Source organism: Canis lupus, chromosome 30, assembly GCF_003254725.2.
Source record: "Canis lupus dingo isolate Sandy chromosome 30, ASM325472v2, whole genome shotgun sequence".
Lineage (NCBI taxonomy): Eukaryota > Metazoa > Chordata > Mammalia > Carnivora > Canidae > Canis > Canis lupus.
Window position 1 is genome coordinate 13,002,241 of NC_064272.1, and position 16,301 is coordinate 13,018,541.

At 33.5% G+C, this 16,301-nt stretch overlaps 2 long non-coding RNA genes and 1 other non-coding gene across 3 annotated transcripts in view; 1 reads left to right on the forward strand and 2 right to left on the reverse strand.

Annotated features, from left to right (window-relative positions):
* The window catches only part of LOC112675982 (uncharacterized), a 55,552-nt gene that overhangs the window by 27,623 nt on the left and 11,628 nt on the right, over positions 1–16,301 (forward strand). The window contains exon 3 of the long non-coding RNA XR_003146222.3: positions 10,254–10,399. This is a non-coding gene — a long non-coding RNA (uncharacterized LOC112675982). The remainder of the gene's footprint in view (positions 1–10,253; positions 10,400–16,301) is intronic.
* LOC112675981 (uncharacterized) overlaps positions 1–16,301 on the reverse strand; it is a 68,915-nt gene that overhangs the window by 5,476 nt on the left and 47,138 nt on the right. Inside the window, exon 3 of the long non-coding RNA XR_007407391.1 lies at positions 12,397–12,491. This is a non-coding gene — a long non-coding RNA (uncharacterized LOC112675981). The remainder of the gene's footprint in view (positions 1–12,396; positions 12,492–16,301) is intronic.
* On the reverse strand, positions 12,728–12,829 carry LOC112676242 (U6 spliceosomal RNA). The gene has a single exon (XR_003146407.1). It is a non-coding gene; the product is annotated as a U6 spliceosomal RNA (small nuclear RNA).

The window sequence follows — 16,301 nt, forward strand, 5'->3', positions numbered from 1 at the left end:
ACCAAGGAGTCTATAAGAAAGATTGTCTTTCTTGTGTTATTGTACCTACTGTATATACTATTATTTACTACAGACATAATAAGTTATGTCTTTACCACACTACAAGTAGCAGCCAGGATCCTGGAAGGGAAAAATACCTCGTTATTTTTTTTTTTTAATCAGAACGTAGAGCATGGTGAATAAAAACAAAATAAAACAAAAGTGCAAATAAATAATAGTGGAGAGTACTCACTAATTTTAGCCTGAAGAAGACAGTGAAGGGATTTATTATCAGAATATGCTACACAAGCAAAAGCTAAAGAGGTCCATCACCGCTCAATTGACCTTTTTTTTTTTCAATTGACCTTATAATAAATGTTAAAGGAATGTCTTTAAGCTGAAAAGAATGGGTACTAATTAGTGACAAGAACACACTGAAAGAATAAAACTCACTGGAAATGTAAATATATAATAAAGGTAGCAGATTATAAAGCTAGTATAAAGGTTAAAAGTCAAAAGTAGTAAAAATAACTATGATTACAACAATTAGTTAAAGGATAGACAAGATGAAAAGATATAAAATGTGACATCAAAAACAAAATATGGCGAGGGAGTAGTAATAATATTGAGCTTTACAATGGGATCAAATTTAAGTTTTTGTCAACTTAAAATAGACTGCTATACATATATGTAAGCCTCATACTAATCGCAAGGCAAAAACCTGTAGTAAATACACAAAAGATAAAGATAAAGGAATATAAGTATAGCACTAAAGAAATTTATCAAACCAGAAAAGAAGAGAGTAAGAGAAGAAAGGGACAGAGAAGAACTATAAAAACAACCAGAAACCAATGAACGAAATAGCACTAAGTATCTACCAACAATAATTTTAGGTGTAAATTGACTAAATTCTCCAATCAAAAGACAGAGTGGCTGAACAGATTAAAAACAAACAACAAACAAATAAAAAACAAACAAGCCCCAAGCCCCATGTATGTGATGTGGACAAGAGACTCACTTTAGATGTAAGGACATACAGAGACTGAAAGTAAAGAGATGAAAAAAGATATTTTGTGCAAATCCAAACCAAAACAAAGCTGGAGTAGCTAGTATTATGTCAGACAAAACAAACTATAACAAAGATTGAAATGAGAGACAAAGAAAGGTGTTACATAATGATAAAGGAATGAGTTCAATGTGAAGATACAACATTTATAAATATTTATGCACCAAACATAGGAGCACCTAAATATACTAAGCAGATATTAACATACCTAAAGGGAGAAATACATAGCAATATAATAATATTAGGGGACTTTAATACCCTACCTACATTAATAGATAAATCACCCAGATTGAAAATCAATAAGGAAACATTGATCATTGATCTTAAATAACACATTAAATCAGATGGACTTAACAAATTATCTATAAAACATTCCATCCAGAAGTTACACAATATACACTTTTCTTAAGTGCATATGGAACACTATCCAAGATAGATTATATGTTAGGCCACAAAACAAGCCTTAATAAATTTAAGAGTAGTGAAATCATATCAAACATATTTTCTGACAACAATGTTATGAAACTAGAAATTAATTAAACGAAGACAACTGGAAAATCCACAAATATGTGGATATTAAACAATGTGTTACTAAGCAATCAATGGGTCAAAGAAGAAATCAAATAGATATAAATGATACCTTGGGGCAAATGAATAGAGAAATGGGATAAACCAAAATTTATGGGAGGCAGCACAAGCAGTACTGAGAGTGAAGTTCATAGTGATAAACACCTACTTCAACAAAAAAGAAGTCTCAAATAAGCAACCTAACTTTACACCTAAAGAAACTAGAAAAACAAAGCTCAAAGTTAGTAGCAAAAAGGAAATAACAAAGATTAGATCAGAAATAAATGAAACGGAGGTTTTAAAGTCATTAGAAAAGATCAACAAAACCAAGAAGTTGGTTCTTTGTAAGGTAAACAAAATTGACAAATCTTTAGCTAGACTCACTAAGAAAAAAAAAAGAGAGAGGACTCAAATAAATAAAATTGGAAATGAAAGAGGAGATATTACAACTGATACCACAGAAACACGATCATAAGAGACTACTATGCATAATTATATGCTAAGAAAGTGAATAACATAGAAGAAATACATAAATTCATTCTAAATATAAAATCTACCAAGACTGAATCCTGATGAAAGAGAAGATTTGTTTTTTTGTTTGTTTGTTTTAAGATTTTATTTATTTATTCATGAGACACAGAGAAAGACAGGCAGAGACACAGGCAGAGGGAGAAGCAGGCTTCATGCAGGGAGCCCAATGCAGGACTCAATCCCCGGACTTGGGACTCGATCCCAGGACTCCAGGATCACGCCCCCAGCCCAAGACAGGTGCTAAACCGCTGAGCCACATAGGTATCCTCAAAAGAGAAGATTTGAACAGATTATTACTAGTAAGAAGATTTTTTAAAATTTATTCTTTTTAGAGATTTAATTAGTAATCAAAAACTTCCCAAAAAACAAAAGCTCAGGATCAGACTTCACTGGTGAATTCTACCAAACATTCCAAAAAAGATTAATACTAAATCTCTCAAACTGTTCAAAAAGAAAGAAACAAACAAACAAAACAGAAGAAGCCGGAACTGTTTCAAACTCATTTTATGAAGGTAGCATTACCCTGATAACAGAATCAGACAAGGACACCACAAAGAAAGAAAATGACAGGCCAATATCCCTGAGGAACACAGTTGTAAAAATCCTCAACAAAATGTTAGCAAACTGAATTCAATAATACATTAAAAGGATCATACACCATGATCAAATGAGATTTATTCCAGGGATGAAAGTATAGCTCAACATTTATAAATCAGACAGTGTAATAAACCACCTTAACAAAATGAAAGATAAGAATCATATGATCAATTAATAGATATAGAAAAAGCATTTGACAAAATGTAATATCCATTTCTGATTTTTAAAAAAACTCTAATAAAGTGGGTATAGATGGAATGTACATCCATGAAGTAAAGGCCATGTATGTCACTATGGTGACACTAACCTAATGGTAAAAAGTTGAAAATTTTCCTGTAAGATCAGAAATAAGACAGAGATGCCCACTCTTGCCACTTTTATTTAACATAGCACTGGAAGTAATCAGACAAGAAAATAAAGGGCATCAAAATTGAAAAGGAAGAAGTAAAACCATCCTTATTTTCAGATGACATGATACTATATATAGAAAACCCTGAGGACTCCATCAAAAAACTGTTAGACCTAATAAATGAATTCAGTAAAGTTGCAGGATATAAAATCAATACACAAAAATCCATTGCATTTCTATATACTAATCTAATTATGGACTATCAAAGAGAAATTAAGACAACAGTCACACTTATGATTGCACCATAAAAAAATAGAATACCTTGGAATAAATTTAACTAAGGAGGTATAAGACATTAATGAAAGAAATTGAAAAAGACAAAAATAAATGGAAAGATATTCTTTGCTCATGGATTAAAAGAATTAATATTATTAAAGTGTCCATACTACCCGCAGCAATCTACAGATTCAATGCAGTCCCTATCAAAACTCCCGTGGCATTTTTCACAGAGATAAAACAAACAATCCTAATATTAGCTTGGAACCATAAAAGACCCAAATAGCCAAAACATTCTTGAGAAAGAAGAACAAAGCTAGATGTATCATCCTCCCCAATTTAACTATACTACAAAGCTATAGTAATTAAAATACTATTGTGACACATAGATCAATAGAAACAAATAGAGAACTCAGAAATAAACCCATGTATATATATGGTAAGTTAATTTATGACAAAGAAGCCAAGAATATACAACAGGGAAAGGAAAATCTGTTCAACAAATGTATTGGGAAAACTGGACAGCCACATGCAAAATAATGAAACTGGACCACTATCTTACACAAATTAATACACAAAAATTAACTCCAAATAGATTAAAAACTTGAACAAAACCTACAACCATAAAATACTGGAAGAAGAACATAGGTAGTAAGTTCTTTTACATAGATCTTGGCAATGATTATTTTAACTATAACGCCAAAAGCTAAAGCAACAAAACCAAAAATAAACAAACTAAACTTTTTGTATAGCAAAGGAAACTTAACAAAATAAAAAGGCAACATGTTGAGTGGGAAAAAGTATTTGCAAATTATCTGATAAGGAGCTAATATTCAAAATGTAGAAAGAACTCTTACAATTTTATAGCAAACAAAGCAAATAATCCAATTGGCAGAAGATCTGAGTAGATTTTTCAAAGGAAGATATACAGATGACCAACAGGTACATAAAAATATGTTCTACATCATTAATCACCAGGGAAATGCAAATTGGAACCACAATGATATATCATCTTATTCCTGTTAGAATGGATATATCAAAAAGACTGAATACCAAGTTTTGGCAAGGATGTGAAGGAAAGGGAACCCTTGTGTACTATTGGCAGGATTGTAAATTGGTACGGCCGCTGTGGAAAACAGTTCCTCAAAAAATTAAAAATACAACTACAATATGATCCAGTAACTTACCTTTTGGGTATTTATCCAGGAAAATAAAAACACTAATTTGAAAAGATATATGCACCCCTGTGTTCACTGTGGCGGTATTTACAGTAGCCAAGATATCTATCAGTGGATAAATTAATAAAGAAATTGAGGCATTTATACACAATGGGATATTATTCAGCCATAAAAAGTATAAAATCTTGCTATTTGTAGCAACATGGATGGACCTTGATGGCATCAGACAGAGACAGACAAATACTGTGATCTCTCTTATCTATGGAATCCCTCTTTCTATACATATAACAAACATATAAATATTTATAACTGAATTATGTAATTTATAACTAAATACACATATAAATATATAAAATGCTATATATGTAAAACACTATATGCACCCCCTATGAGTATGGGTGTGTGTGTGTCTGTGTATATGTGTGTATACACATACACACGCATACTCATAGCTACAGACTGTGGTTGCCACAGAGTGGCAGTTGCCAGAAGCAGAGGGTGGAAGTTGGGAGAAAAGGGTGCACTGCTTTTGTTTAATTTAAATTTAAAAAGAGACAGAGAGAGAACTTGGAGCAGAGCAGCTGTGTAGAGAGGGGCACTTAACAGAACCTGTGACCTCTGGAGGAGGGATGCAATCAGCCTGAGGGAGCCTCTGAGACGGAGTCAGGGGAATAATCTGATGTCATAGTTTACCCTTTGAGAACCTGCTCATTCTCTCATTGTTCAAATCCTACTCTCAATCAGAGGGCAGTGGAGCCACTGATATACTTCCAACAGGTCAGACTCTGCGGATTGGCAAAGAACCCATGGATGTTGGTTTTATGTGTTTCTTTCTGCTGTGTGTGTGTGTGTGTGTGTGTGTGTGTGCAGCATACAAGATGCCAGGCCTACTTAGAGAATTGCTTTTGTTGATTCATTCCAAAGAGGCAAGTAGCAATAAACTGTAGATTGCCCCAGCAAAGCCCTAACTAAAAATTGCTGCTCTGGATTCAAGATCTCAAGTCATAATTTTTGCTGTTTTGTAATTCAGAGGGATAAGTGGCTATCACTGGGTGAAGTGAACACTAGATATGAATGCTTCCTTCTCCAAGGAACCACCCATCGTAAGCCGCTGATGGAAAGAATTGGTGTACCTTCCAAGTGGGCTCATCTGTGTCTATTGTCTATTTCACAGAGGCCTCTGACATGCTGGAACCAGTTTGTATGGACAAGAGCCAACTGTCTACATTGCTTCTCAGTTTCAGTTCAGTGACATCATGGTGGTAGCTTGAAATTGGGCATGTGTGAGAATTTATACTACAGAAATCAGCAAATTCTATAAACTATGCTCTTTTTTTTGGTATCATTTTGGCTTACCCTTCACAACTGTTTACATATTTTATTGCATCTATAGCAACCCAGCTGAGTTATTCTGTGTCTGTCAGAATGGAGATTTTTGTTAATTTTTTAAGTTTTTTATTCCAGTGTTGTTAACATGCAGTTTTATATTAGTTTCATGTGTACAGTGTACAGATTCAACAATCATAAGTGTACTCTTAATCTCTTTCACCCATTTTACCTATCCCCCACCCATCTCTGCTCTGGCAACCACTGGTTTGTTCTCTTTAGTTAGAAGTCTGTTTCTTGGTTTGTCTCTCTCATTTTTTTTTGTTCATTTGTTTTATTTCTTAAATTCCACATGTGAGTGAAATTATATGGCATTTGTCTTTCTTTGACTGTTTTATTTCACTTAGCATTATACTCTCCAGCTCTAGTCATGTTGCTGCAAATAGCAGGATTTCATTCCCTTTTATGGCTGTTAATATTCCATTCCATATATACACCACATCTTCTCTATACATTCATCTATTGATGGACACTTGGGCCACTTCCCTAATTTGGTTTTCGTAAATAATGCTGCAATAATCACAGGGATGCCTATATCTATTCAAATTAGTGTTTTTGAGATAAATCAGTTCACCAAAGACTGCTTCCTTGCCAATAGCAGTGGCTCTCTCCAATTCCCATAATACCCTCCCTCCCCTACAACTCAATCTCTTCATGTTAGAAGTGGTAATAGCTCCATTATGTTAGAAGTGTAACAGACCTTGGGTGCATCACCAACCCCTGTTCATTCCCTTAACCTATACTCATTCCCTTGTGGAAAAAAAAATAACCCTTTATTTAATACTCTTCAATGACCTCATTTCATTAGACCATCTATCTCTTGTCAGGACTCTGACAAATACATTATTATGATGATATTTTAAATATGGATTTTGAATGAAGACAAAATGGGGAGAGATTTCTTTTCATTACTGGCAGAACTTTCTTGCATACCCAGCCCCAAACCAAACTTCAGCACTTTGTTGACTCCCATACTTCTGGTTGGGGGAAGGTATTTCAGTTTTCCAAGGAGTAATGTCACTCCTTTTGGCCTTATCAAATTATTCTAATTTCTCATTTTCCATTTTTTTTATTGCAAAAGACACTTGGCTCATGACTTCCTTTCTCTTTTATTGCATCCTACCTCATGCCCATACTCTTTTTTTGTAGCCCTTAAATACAACAATTAATCCTCAAACCCCATTAAGTACAGCAATTTCCTCTAGGCCAGGAGTATTTCTGCGATTGCAAATAATCATGTGAGTATACTAGATTTATTAAAGTGCTTGGAAATATCACTATGGCTGTAAATGTCTCTCATATTTCCAGAATATAGAAATGCTACCAGCAAATCTGGCAGGGAACAGTCTATTACCAATCCAAACACTAGCACTTTCACATCTGTTATGTTTAAAATTTTTAAACTAATGTATTCATTCCAGAAACAGCAGAACAAAAAGATATCCAGCTAGGAGATCTATTTTCACATCAATATTTAAAATGCTTTCAATATTTACCATTTCACACTCACTAAATCTCCTGTGACTTTTTGCTTTCAGGAAATCCATCAATTACAAACCAAAGAGAACATCTAAAAGGACCTGTAAAATGCAATATATATTGGCAGGCAGGGAGTCCAAAGCTCACTAGAGAATGCAATTAGCAAAATTTCTCCAAATTCATGAAAATGAATAAATCGTGTCACCATCTTGAAAATTCATATTTATTATTACTCCAAAGAGAGAGTCAATTAGAATCCTATTTAAAAATCTGCCTCCAGGGAAAAGTATTCTATAACGTGATAAACATGAATAGAAAATTGACACTAAAAAAATTAAATGTAAAAAACAAATAAACATATTGAGAATATTAACTTTACAAATAAAATTATAGAAACAAAACAGTGGATTTTTTTCTTTCAAATGCAAAAATATTAAAAAAATAATATGGATGACCTCTGTGAGAAAATAATACTGCAGTATAGTTAAAAGCATGATCTTTAAAAACACATTGCCTAAATTGGAGTCCCTACTTTTTTTACTTGAGTAGCTTCAGGCGTTTAACTTAATCTGTTTATGCCACAGTTTTTAATCTGTGAAATGGGGAAAATTATAATACGACTTATAGAAATATTGAAAAGATTAAACAATTTAGCATCAGTAAAGTAGAACAGGACCTGCCACATTAGTGCTGATAATTAGTCATTACAGCTATGATGAATGATGATGACCAGTGATAAGGACAGTGAATTCGGTGTTGAACACTTCCTTACACAGTAATGATAGTATAGACTGGCCTAAACTTTATAGAGGGAAGTTTACCTGTATAGCATATAAAGCCATAAATAGTTTTCTTTAATATAGTAAAGTCATTTCTAAGCATTTATCCTAAGGAAATTATCACAGAGGCAAAGATTTCTTTCCAAGGATGTTCATTTTAGCACTATTTACAGATAATCATTAAAAATGATGTCTGAAAATGGCAATATAATAATCATTCAGTGGAATATTATGTAATAAATAATAAATAACACTTTTGAATATTACATAATATGTGAAAAAGTAGAATATAAAAAGTTCATGTGGTCAGACCCTGCTTACTTTACACTGTAACTTTTATTAGTTGTATAAGCACAAAATTATATATATAATAAAATTTTATTTATCTATGCAAGTCTAAAAATCCATCAAACTTATTGACTTCAAATGGCATTATTAAAGGTGATTTTGTTGTTTATTTTATATATTTATGTTTTCTAAGGTTTTTATCGGTGAGAATCAATTAGTTTCCAAAAAAAAAAAAAGCTGCTAAAGTCTCCTTAATTTCTTTATATGTGATTAACAGATGTTCAAGCTAGAACAGTCTGGTAGTCTCCTACTCATCTTTCTTTTCCTGACAATCGCATGCTCAATTAGATGCATTTACAACTTCATGCACAATTGATAATCTTTTGTCATAAATGTGACTTTAATTATCTGGTCAGCAACCTTGATACCAATTTAGTAGCCAAACATAAATATAACTCATCTCCACTTTCAAGCTACTTAGTAACTAACATTTACCTATAATTTATTGAGGATATACTATGTGCCAGACATTGTTAATCATTTTGCATGCATTATCTACTTTAATCTTTACAATTATCTTGTGAGTTAGGTATTATATTCTTCTCATATGGAGGAAGAGGGACTCAGGTTCGAAGAGTAGAGTTGATGCCAAATCTGTCTGACTCAGTGACTGCACTTTCTCTCCTGTGTATGCTGCCTCTCAATATGCCTTATGCATATCTGACTTCCTTGCTGTCATTACTGGGAAGAAAAACAAAATCTATTCTAAAGTATAAACTAAGATTTATTGATGTCTGAAAAGTTAGAATAAAATAACCTGGAATTTAACAACTCTGGCTAATATATAAACTCGACAACACTATAATAATTAGTTGTAGACATTTTACTAAAGACAATAAATTTAAAAAAAAAAGATTTTAAAAGATTAATCCAGTAAGGAAATGTTTAACAAATCATAGTATTGTTTTTTACAAGAAAATATCTTTAAAAAGAATCTGTTTCATATGGAGATTAATTTCTTAACAATGGAAATGATACTTGTTTTGTCTTCAAGGTGATGTAGGGATTTTTTTTCTCCTTATTTTATGATTATGATTTTCTATGATACTTTCTAGTTATTTTCAGGCCATTTCTAATGTAGGTCCTGGTTACCTTACTGGACAATTAGGGCAGGAGAAATGAAATGTCTTTCATATATGAGTATTGAACTAAAGTAGAAATTTTCTGTTCCTGGCTCCACCACTAATTTGCTATAATTGCCCACCCACAGAGCATAAGGATTAGATAACACTTCCTTATTTGTGTAATAAAAGCGTACTTTATAATTTCAAACATGCCTTTTAACTATATCATTCTATGATTCCAGGTAGGCCAGAACATTGTTAGGTATACAGTATAAATATTTATAGAACAGTACATATCTTTCAGTTACTTCCTAATCTGATCTATTCCTCACGGTCTTGCTGAAACCTTACTTCCTTCATGAAGACTCCCTTGAGTAGTCAAACTTCCTGAACTAAAAAATAGTTAGCACAGTAATTACATGTTATCTTTAAACACTGCTTAATAATTTCACATAAGAAAGTCCTTGTTTTAAACTAAGCTGTAAATCACCTTGACAGAGACAGGTTATTGACCTCTAATTTTATACGTTCCTTGGGTTCAATCACAGCACTGGTCTCACAATGGAAGGTAAGCAAATTCTTGTTAAATGCAGAGTAAATTTGAATCAGCAACTAAATTCCTAATTTCCAATGTCAGGACATTCCTTTTATCAGAGTGAGGTTCTGCAGACTGCAATCCAGGTTCTCTGCACCTGATGCTGTTTGATCATCATCATCACAATCATCATCATCTTTATGATTAAAGAGCATTTGCTCAATTTTTCTGGAATGAATGGCAGCAGCTCAAGATCTCTCTTCAGGTAAGATGAGAAACAGCTGGCTATCATTTTCTGTATAATAACCTTTCATATTTCCAGAGCCTAAGATCATTAACTTTAAAAGAGCCTCAAATATTGTATAAGGTTGGTTGCTACAAAATAAGGAATAAGAGGAATGTCAGAGAACATGTTATGGAGAGAGGAGGGATTGTGTGTTTTTCAGCATGTTACACCTCTCCTTACTTAGTATAATGCAGCAGGCAAGTGCAGGAGAAAATGAGCTGTCAGTCTCTTGGTGCACATCATTTGTCATGGCTCCTCTTATGTCTGGAAAGGCAGGGACACCCCTGTTATCATGAAGAGCTTGTCATGGGACCAGTAGTATGTACGCACAGAGTGCACTTTTGTTCTTGTCATTTAATGTAGTGAAGAATGGTCGAACTGCAGGATTGCAATTTTGGCAATGCTCTTGGCAGTTGACATTAAAATAATATCCCCAGATATAGACTTAAAGAAAATAGATGTTTTTTTCTCATTCTCTAAGGAGGCAGGGGATAAATTTAAAACATTGTTTTGTCAGTCATTGTTTACACTTAAAAACTCACCTAATATCCTTAGTATAGCCCTAGAAGAGGACTCAATTTTGATTACTTAAAGAAAGAATTAGAGACCACCCTGAAAAATATGCATGTGATTTCCATATTGAACTCCATGCTTCTAGGATTTATCATTTTGTGTCGTTACTTACACATCTATTCACAAAGAGGTAGCTGTTTCTGGAAGATGGCACTGAAAAAGTAAAGATCAGTTTGAATGAAAATCTAAATCTGGTTACCATCCTCCTCTGAATGGAAGTGAAACCTCATACCTACAGCTTTTAAAATTGCCTGACTTTTTTTGTTTTGGCCAAAGTCTGTGCTACAGATTTCTTGACTGAATTTTAGTTTTTGTTCTTTCTTGGTCTCCTTTTCATATGACTCAAGAGCATATATCTATCTCTCTCTCTCTTTGAAATCTTTCTTGATTTTTGCTTTTTAGCCCAAGGAATTCAATTAAATTCATCTGGCAGATGGAAAGCTGAGGCCCATAAGGGCAGTAACAAATACTAAAAATAATGAGAAGGATCTAAAAATATCCTGATTTGGGGTCAGAGGGATTTAATAGTACTCAGAGGTTTTAATTAATTAATTAATTAATTATTTTCTTAGTTGTCATTCCTCTTCTTTTTCTAATTCCCTTTGCTCAGGCCCTGAAAAATATTCCTTGGCCAGAATGCTGAAGCTGAAGCAAATAGATTCCTCTAGTAACTGCTAACTGCTCCTATAGTCAGAACTGATCATGAACAGTGGTCGTGAGGGCCAGATTTTTGGGGGGAAATTCTAATTTCAGAGAGGTTCTATTGTCTCAAAAATGTATAAATGAAATTTATAGCATATAGCATGCAAACTGATTCAGGGACTGGAAGACTAAGGTTAGTCTTCATGGTAAGTATTAGTCAATTGATTAGTCTGTATATCTGTGTGTGTGCATATACATATATATGCTTATATGTATATATGTATGTTTAAAGTAAACTATATGTATATGCACAAATACAAACAGATGATTCTCATTCTCTTTAGTTCCATTCTATCGAGTTGTTGCAAGCACTGGGTTAGCAAACTGAATCATTGCTCCCGGGGGAAATACAGAGTTAGGTTTCTGCAAACCTCTTGTCACAACAATCTTGTCAACAGATCAATACAAAGCCCTGTTTTATGTGTATTTCTCTTTATTTTTAAAGTTTTTATTTATTTATTCATGAGACACATAGAGAGAGAAAGAGGCAGAGACATAGGCAGAGGGAGAAGCAGGCTCCATGCAGGGAGCCTGATGTGGGACTCGATCCTGGGTCTCCAGGATCACACCCTGGGCGGAAGGCAGCGCTAAACCGCTGAGCCACCCGGGCTGCCCCTGTATTTCTGTTTAAAGATACCTTATTTAATATATATTGCCAAATAATTAACATTAAACTCAAGACCAACAACACTATAACTCACCTTTGAATGAAGGTTGTCCAACACACGTATTTCTCTTTAAGACACGTCACAGCTTTCTTGTATTTAGTATCACTTGATGGCACTTCAGCACTACCCTTGGGGATCATGTTAAACAGCAAAATCAACAAAAAGTACAAAAATTCAAAAAAATGTGATAGCTAATGGACCATGAAAAAGACACTTGTTGACAATATGAGAACTGAAACAAAAAGGCAGAGTGTGGCCCCGTTTGACTTCAGCTGGAAATGTGCATCAGGTGATTCAAATTTTTCTTCCCTCTCTGTGTTGAGGGAAGAAAAATGAATGATCATGAAAACCCTGCAAATATTTTCTCTTTATGGAACGCTTCATGAATTTGTGTGTCATCCTGTGCAGGAGCATGCTAATCTCCATATCATTTCAAAATTAGTATATGTGCTGCCGAAGCAAGCATATATAAAATCTCACAAGTATTGGCTTTATGGTTATAAATACATTCTAGCAAGTAGGCAAATTTACAATTTGGAATCCACAAATAATGAGAATCGATTGTGTGTGTATATACTTGTCTTATCTAAATTAACTGCAGAGGAGAAATTTGCAAAAACTTAACAAATCTTAAAAGATTAAATTGGCAATATTAGCAATTTCTTGGGCAGTCCTAAAATGATTGGAGATTCAGCTTGACAATTTACCTAATGTCTCTATTTGCCATTGTTGATTAAAGGCGCTAATTCTTAAAAGTGCAAAACTGAGACTTTCAGTTCCCAAAAAGATGCATTTCTAATCTCTCCACAAGATTTTGTTGTTCACTTATTAATGTTATGTTCTAGCCTTGTGATTCCTAAAAAGAGAGATCTGATGGTGTCCACATACCCTACCTTTCTTGCTTCTATGTCTTCTTGACATTTAATACACTCTCTACCATATTACATGTTGGAGAAGCACCACTGTTACATATACAACATTGCTTATGCTTATGAAATTTCATTTAAAAAGGGGAAACAACATCCAAGTTAAAAGCCAGTCAAGTGTGACTATCATCAACAGATGATGTTAGTGTTTACCTATATAGTAGTTAGGTCTAATAAAAAAGTTGAATTTGAGGACCAATTTTCAGAACTTAACATGTTTATCAATAGAACAGCTTTCTTTCACTACAGAGAGTTTGAATTTCCTAGAATTCATATAAATGGGACCATATAACAGGCACTTTTTTCCTCTGGCTTCTTCATTCAAAATAATTATTTAGAAATACATCCATGTGTTTGCATGTAACAACAGCTTATTCTTTTATATTGAAAGACACTTTTCCATTTTAGGAATACACCACAATTTACTTATCCATTTGCCATTTGGGTTCTTTTAATATTTGGCTATTACAAATAAAACTGCTATGAAAACTTGAGTTCCAGTCATTTGTGGACATATAGCTTCATTTCTCTTGGATAAATACCTAGGAGTGGAATGATTAGGTCATGTATTAGATGTATATTTAGCTTTTTAAAAGCCTGATGAACTGTTTCTAAAGTGTTTGCACCATTTTGTATTCCCATCGATGTCTAAGAGAAACAGTTGTATAAGACATCCTCTTCAGTATTTAATATGATAGATCTTTTAAATTTTAGACTGTCTAATAATATGTGTTGGTATCAAATTGTGGTCTTAATTTATATTCTCCTAAGGACTAATTATGGTGAATATCTTTTCATGTACTTATTTGCAATCTGTAAATCTCCTTTTCTGAAGCATCTTTTAAATTTTTGTCCAGTTTATTGTATTATTGCAATATATTTTTGTGAAATCTTATTATTGGGTTTTGAGAGTTTTTTTAACTTGTGGATATATATTATCTACACATACTAACACACATACACATATTTCCTGTGGGGTGAGGAGGTCCAAATTCATTCTTTCACATCATGATATATAATTGACTCTGTGTAATTATTTTATACATTTCTAGAATCAGTGCTAGTTTTTTATTGAAGCTTTTTGAATCTAAGGATATTGTTCTGTAGTTTCCTCCCCTTTTTTATTGCCTTCATTTGGTTGATATGATAATTATGTTCTCATATAATGATATCAGAAGTAATCCCTTATTTTCTATATTTTTCAAGAGCTTTTGAAGGATTTACATTAATTCTTTAAGTGTTTGCTAGAGTTCATTCATTAAGGGCTTCTGGGCTTCTCACTTTTGTGAGACGTTTTCTAAATTACTAATTCAAATTTTTACTTATATGTATTCTGATTTTCTATTCTTCCTAGGCCTATTTCAGTAATTTGGGTCTTTCTAGAACTAAAAAAAAAATTCACCTAAATAATCTAATTCGTTGTCATATAATACAAGTATCTTCTTGCAATACTAGAATTGGTAAGCACTTTTGATGGCTCCTTTGAGGCTGATGAAGTCAGATTTATAATAATATCAGTAGGAGTTTTGTGGGGTAGTTGGCCACTTGGGTGATAACAGAGAAAGAAGAAGAAAGTGGGCTGCATGAGAGATGAGGTTTTGCTTACGAGGTGTGATTAAAAGACAGAAGAGCAAAGGAGTTTATGGTATGGCCAACAACATTACTGAAATAATGCATGATAAGAAACTGGAAAAAAAGACTGGATTGGAGATTAGCAGAAATGAAGGAGTCAGTGGATTCCCTTTTAGCTGATCTGGAGCCCCTACAGAATCCTTGAAGATCTAGGAATATGATTCTTTATATAATACAAGCCTATGCTGTACTTTGGCTTAACCTCATAAAAATACTATCAATGTGCTTGAACTCCAGAAAACTGTGCTTGTTCTCAGTCTATAAATCATGACTGAGCTGCTTCTCTTAAGGTGCCAATGATAATCTCAGTGATATCCAATCTCCAGAAGTTTGTGCTTTGTAAGACCTATAAAGCTCAATCCAATAAATCTATTCACGATTAAGATACTTTTTCATATTCATTAGACTTTCACTTTAATTAAAGGTTTATTTTTTTGTGTGGGTTTTTATTTTTAATTCTCTGTGTGTTTTTTAGAAAACATGGAATTTGAAGCTATAAATCTAAACCTTAAATAACAAGCCTTTCCTTAGGCTTATATATTGACAAAAATTATTACTGAGATAGCTTCAATATTAATAATAACTATTAATAAACATGTGAAAACAAGTCCACCCGGGGCTCCGGGCAACCTAATCTCAGAGGACACCTCTATTTTCAGCATCAGTGGCCCATCCTTACTAAGATATCTAGAAAAATGTTTGGGGACAAGTGGAGAAAGAGAGAAACAGATCCTCAGGCAGAATGGTACTGAAAGGAAAAATGTGCACGGTTTTACCATGTCCTACTCTTCAGATTTTCTTAGGCTCACCAAATCAGTGTGAGGAAGAACATTCCTTGCTGTACATTACTGTGTAATCAAAGTTATTTACTTGCACATTTTGGGGATTGTAAATGATTCTGACCTTTGCTAAACTATTATGCACAGAAAGGAAAACTGTCCCTTTAAAACTTGCCTCTTGATGTTAATAAATTAGGGACCTCTCACAGTTCCTTGCCAGACTCCATTTGTTGTAGTGTTGAATTGAAGTTTCCAGGTGAAATGAACAGCTGCCAAGCTAGCCTTTCAAGAAGCTGCCTTTGGGAACATAATACTTTATTACCCGTATTGTGCCATTCTACACTGAGTAGTCGTTAAAATAATGAGAGGTCTGACTAAGTGATCTATTTCAAGGTCTATTTTCTCCTTAGCTAGAGAAGCACCTTCAGACCATTCCATCCATCTGTTCTTCCTCAGGGCACAAGAAGCAAGTCAGTTGGCTGGAACTAAAGTCTTTCACCTGTTTTTTTTTTTTATTATTTTTTTTAAACTGAACTTATAAACTGAATTCAGTCTCTAATATGTTTATCTAAAACCGAGGTTTTGGCTTCGCTGGAATCAC